Consider the following 5,990-nt stretch of genomic DNA (forward strand, 5'->3'; position numbering starts at 1 on the left):
AATGCCTGTGTTTCCCATTGTCCTTGAGGATGTTAGTAGACTCCCTTGGACCCCACTGTCATCACCAAAACTGTTAAAGAACAAAATTCAATGAAGTAAATTAATTTTATTGGCCTTGGGACTTCCCTGGTGGCGCAGTGGTTAAGAATCTGCCTGCCAGTGCAGGGGACACGGGTTCGATCTCTGGTCTGGGAAGATCCCACATGCTGTGGAGCAACTGAGCCCGTGCACCACAATTACTGAGCCTGCCCTCTAGAGCCTGCGAGCCACAACTACTGAGCCTGTGCACCACAACTACCAAAGCCCACGCACCTAGAGCCCGTGCTCTGCAACAAGAGAAGCCACCACAATGAGACACCTGTGCACCGCAACGAAGAGTAGCTCCCACTTGCCGCAACTAGAGAAAGCTCGAGCGTAGCAACGAATACCCAACACAGCCAAAAAAATATTTTAAAAATTAAAAAAATAAATAAAGATCTTATTGGCCTTAATTCAGCAACTCATGAATCGGACAGCACACAATTTAGGAGATAGACATGAGCTCCAAAGAGCTATGCAATGCAAGAGATTTCATAGGCAAAAGGGAGCAGGAAAAAGGAAGTTATACTAGACAAAAAGGATATTGGTTGTTGCAAGGTTACTTTCCTTTACAAGGGAATGGCAGGGCTCTATCAGGCAGATTACCTATCTAGTGCTGATCAGGAAATTCCTGAGGGACTGGGACTGGTTTAAAATTCCATTTCTGGGAGGGCCAAAACTTTAAATTAAGTTTGATTTTGGTCACATGGGGCTTAGCATGAGCTACTCCATTTTGGGCCTGTTGTCTCATCTTTAAAACTCCTATAGGTGAGTTCTAACAGGGCTCACCTAGTGGGTGAACAATGGTGCTATTTGCCAATATGTGGAATCCTGGAGGAGTAGGTTTGGGGATAGAGAGGCTGCTTGAAGAAGGGCTGAAGTCACATCAGGAGACTGCCTAGTCCCTGTAGGAGCAAATGTCTTCTATTGACAGCATCAGAGAACCTGGAGGGTGTGGAGACAATGCCGTAAAGACCACCTGCTGCCATTGGAGGACACGTGCAAGCTGCTGTGTCAAGGGGCCAGGTAGCTGTCCTGGTTGCCCTCTGGTACATGCATCCTAGTGCCAGGCCTCAGCATGTTGCCAACTGATGTTTCAGTAGGTGGGATGCTCATCCGTGTGCTGAGGCTCTGTTCCAGTCGTCTGAACTACCCCAGGTTCTTTGTCAATGCCCCAGCCACCAAGGATGGAAAGAGAAAATGGATCCTGGCACCAGAGAGCTATTGATGAGATGGAAGAGAAACCAATGGCACATGAAAACTGAATAACTGAGGAGAGTTCAAGGGGTGACATGTAAAATTGTAACTGTTAAGGAAATGGGCCATGAAGTGGTACAAAACGCCAAGGCTAACAATATTTGAAATAGTAAAAACAAAGCAACAGGCCCAAAATGGAGTAGCTCATGCTAAGGGCCAAGCCACCAAAATAAAACTTAACTAAAAGTTTTGGGGGAATTTCCTGGTGCTGCAGTGGGTGAGACTCCATGCTCCCAATGCAGGGAGCCCAGGTTCGATCCCTGATCGGGAAACTAAATCCCACATGCATGCCACAACGAAGAGCCCACATGCTGCAATGAAGAGCCCGCATACTGCAACTAACACCTGCTGCAGACAAAATAAATAAATAAAAATTTTTAAAAAGTTTTGGCTCCTCCAGAAGTGGAATTTTTAAACCAGCCCCAGTCCATCAGGAATTTCCTGATCAGCACTCGTTAGGTAATCTGCCTGATAGACCCCTGCCATTCCCTTGTAAAGGAAAGTAACCTTATAACCAACCCGCTTTTTTGCCTTGTATAACTTCGTTGTTCCTGCTCCCTTCTGCCTATAAAAGTTTTTCATTTTGCAAAGCTCCTCAGAGCTCCTTTCTATCTGCTAGGTTGGATACTGCCTGATTCATGAATTGCTGAATATGGCCAACAAGATCTTTAAAATTTGCTCAGTTGGATTTCATTTTTTAATAGGAAGCTATTACCACCTGTAGGAGCAGGCTACCTGACAGAAGCTGTGGCCTTCAGTTTAGGGACATACTCAACCCATGGTCCAAAACAAAGTGAGCTGGGGGAATAAGTACCTGAACCTGACTCTCCCTCTGACCTTCTGCCAGAGCCTGCCACTGGTCCAACCCAACTGGAAGCTGGAGGGCAGTCCAAGAAGGTCAGCTTTCCAAGTCTTAAGGCAGGGTTGAGAAGAACCAAGAGTTAATATAGGGGGGTGGGGGGAGGTGCAACTGGAAAATATCCAAAACACACAAAAAGGAAAATGCGGACTGCTCGTCTATGCCTAATGTGTCCATGAATTTCCTTTTGAACTATGTGAAATGAAAATAAAAGTGGAGTCAGTATTGCTAAGAGAGCTCACTCAAATGGAGCCAGGAGGTAATTGAGGAAGTGGGACTTATACACATCTAAGCCAGGATGGAATCTGAACTTGTGACCACTTATTGACTTATAAAGGCAGGCATCCAGAACATCTACACAATGTTCCAGAAACTTAAGATACTTAACAGACCCTTACCCTAAATAAATCATGACAGCCTATCCCTTAAGGGCAAATATTTCCTTTTTGCATTAGAGCCAATCATAATTCTTGCAAGACAACTTTAACAATCTTGCAGCTTTTGCCTTTATAAGCCCCTGATTCTTTCTCTTCTTCAGAACACTCTTTCAGTTTTACCCAAATCTGTGTCTCCCAATTTGCAATTCCCAAGACCCCAAATAAAGCTCTTTGTTCTATGGACACAGAAAAATTAGGATCGCTAAGCCAAAGAGTGTTGCTCACCACCCAATTCTGCAAGGGTTAAGTCATAACCCACTACAGTTGCTGACCTGACAGTTGCACTCCAAGAGGAATTTAAAGAAAAAAACAGGATGAGGCACCTTGTGTTTTGGATACACGTGAACAGGCAGGCCCATAGGTAGTTAGATGTATATCTCAGGAAAAATTTTAATGGCCCTGGATTTCTGAAACTTCCCATACATAGAAAAGCACTAAAACTGTTGAGATGTCTGTTCTTTATGATTTGCAGTATCTTTTTCTTTTGATGCACACATTTGAAATTCTGTACCAAGATGTATGCTTGACTACACTTATTTCCTAGCCATATATAAACTGGCTTCTCCCCTACCTCTTCAGAGCAGTTCATCAGACCTGAGTGGCTCTCTCCTAGGCTTTAGTCCTCAGCAAGACCCCAGATAAAACTCAAACTAACTCAGACACTAACTTTGTGTCTTTCTATAAGTCAACAGTTCTTTGCAGACTTGGTACTAATTATTGTTCGACAAATAATGTTCCAGATAACTTGTCTCCATAGGGGTGGGGCTGAAGGGGGTGGTGGGGTAGGAAATGAAAATTCATAACCACTCAAAGGAAAGAGTTGTTTGTTTTGTCTGTTTGAGAACACAATGTTCCCATCACAGAAGAGCTCAAGCAGGTTCTGTGTTTGGGGTGTGCTTATGCCACGGGACAGCAGCTAACATGGACAGCACCCAGACTGGTGTGGTCAAACAGATCCAGCAGATCGGCCCCTCCAGCGCTTGCACCGCTGCAGAAGCAGTCTCTTTGCTCTGTTTGCTCTGCTCAGAGAGCAGCTCTGTTTGGAAGTCCTGCCCAGCTCCCTGAGGCTCAGCCCACCTCGGCCACTACCTGATTTCCCTGAGAGCCACAACACAGAGCCTGTAGCAAGGAGATCTCTTCCGTCCTCCGGTTGGGGGCCTATTCTTGGAGCTCTGTTTCCTGAGTGCTTTACCTCCTTCCACATTGGGCCAGTTTGCTTGGCAGGAGCCCTGGGCAGAGCTTCTCCAACTTTAATGTGCATAGGAATGCAAATCACTTGAGGTTAAACAGGCTTAGCTGGTTAAACTGCAGATTCTAATTTGGGAGGCGAGCGAGGGGGCAAAGACTATGTCTGACAAACTCACAGGTGTGAGCGTGTTGTGTTCCTGTACCAGGCTTTGAGTTGCAAAGAACTGTGAATGTAAATCACCAGCTCTTAATTCTGCTGCACAGTATAATCCCCTGGGGAGCTCTTAAAGCGTCTAGCAAAGAACTGTGAATGTAGGGCTTCCCTGGTGGCGCAGTGGTTGAGAGTCCGCCTGCCGATGCAGGGGAGGTGGGTTCGTCTATATTGCACGTCAGCTAAGCGCAAAGCTTTGTGGGTGGGGCCCAAGGGTTCCTGCTTCCTTAACTCCCCAGGTGATCCCAACATGTAGCCGAAGTTGACAACCCGGAGTGCAGGATCCTTCCTTTTACCCTGATTCCCTGCAGTGTGCAAAAGCCATAGGCTGAAGGGTTTTGTTCATTTGCGTGTTTTCAAATTTAAAATGCATCAGCTTTCTGACTTTGAAAAAGAAGGGGGAAAGGTCCCCCTTAATTTTTACCTTCTATTTTGTTTTTTATTTTTGGCTGCACCACGAGACTGGTGGGGTTCTTAATTCCCTGACCAGGGATGGAACCCAGGCTCACAACAGTGGAAGCTTGGAGTCCTAACCACTGGACTGTCAGGGAATTTCCTTTACCTCTTATTTTGAAATGTGAAGAGATAAGTTTGGGTATGGTGAGTGAGGATGGGGGTCTGGACTGTGGCCGAAGAAAGATCAGAATGTACAACTGAGAATCAGCTGTAGCCAAGTGACAGAAAGAAAATTGTCCTGGTGGGATTTTCACTCCTTCTGGTCACAAACCCTGAGCCCCTCTTTGTGGGGAAAACACAGGAAATCAAACAATGTGTTCTCTTTTACAAGGTGATGTTTGTAAGTGAATTTTTTAACTACTTTCTAACTTATATCAAAGAAATACTGATACTTTAAGTAGTACTAAAAAGGATTAAAATGGAATTCAGCCCCCCTTCCCTTACCAGGAATTCACACACATACTTCCCCCACCCCTTACCCCTCTAAGCCCTCCCCTATCTTCCTCCAAAAAGATTATGGTATGCCTCTGGATGCAGGGGTAGAGACAGCATCAGGAAGGCTCTCATGGGGAGTTGAAACTCTATTGGTAATGGATAAGGGATCTATCTTTGTGTCAGGCCATAGACATGAGAAGAAGACTATGGAATCTGTTTTTGTTTATTGCTGTATTCCAAGTGTTGGATGGCAGGGGTATGTAAAACCGCCGCAGGGTGAAGTGATGGGGCCAGCAACTCCAGCTGTAAAAGAATTTACCGAGACAGAAGCAAGGGTAAAAAAAAAAAAAAGAAGCAAGTGTAGAAAGTGAGATTTACTGAGTATACTGCAAGGGAGCAGTGGGTGAGACCAAGAGGAGGTCTGCCCCCGGGGGAGAGAAACTGGACTTTTTTTATGGTCCCTTCTGGTCACCCTCGGATTAATGTTCCGCCCAGGTGGTGGTTAGGGCTGGGTGTGTCGTTACTCACTCTTCCAGGACCGCCAACTGCGTGTGACTGCTGGTCACACTGGGTGTGGGTGCAATTGTCTTATCTTGAAATGACCTCCCCAGCCTAAAATGGCTGTTCTACTGTTAAGCTCCACAATAACCTCTGAACTGAGAAGGAACTTTTGAGACCAAAGAAATGATGCAGGCAACTCCATAAAGTGCAATTATGAGGTATGTTGTAGGTAATTTGCATACAGGAAGGATCAGGCAGATGACCATCCAGAGGCATTAGCAGCTGTACTCAGCGCCGCTGAAAGAGGTACAGGGGGATTCAAAGTATTACCAAATTGGTTGACTGGACCCGCGACCTTTTGTCTCAGCCAGGCAGGTTCTTTTCCCGATTAGATTCACGCAGCCAATTATGAAACCGATGCTGAGACCGGAACAGCACAAGCTTTATTCAATGGCCAAAGAATGGAGAACCAGAAACCTAGTTCACGAATCAACTTCTCAACCCAGTTCGGGCAGAAACGCCAAATATATAGGAGGGTGGAGGTTAAAGGTAGGGAATTGGAAAGAGT

This window comes from Lipotes vexillifer, unplaced genomic scaffold (genome assembly GCF_000442215.2).
Source record: "Lipotes vexillifer unplaced genomic scaffold, Lipotes_vexillifer_v1.1 scaffold1136, whole genome shotgun sequence".
NCBI lineage: Eukaryota > Metazoa > Chordata > Mammalia > Artiodactyla > Lipotidae > Lipotes > Lipotes vexillifer.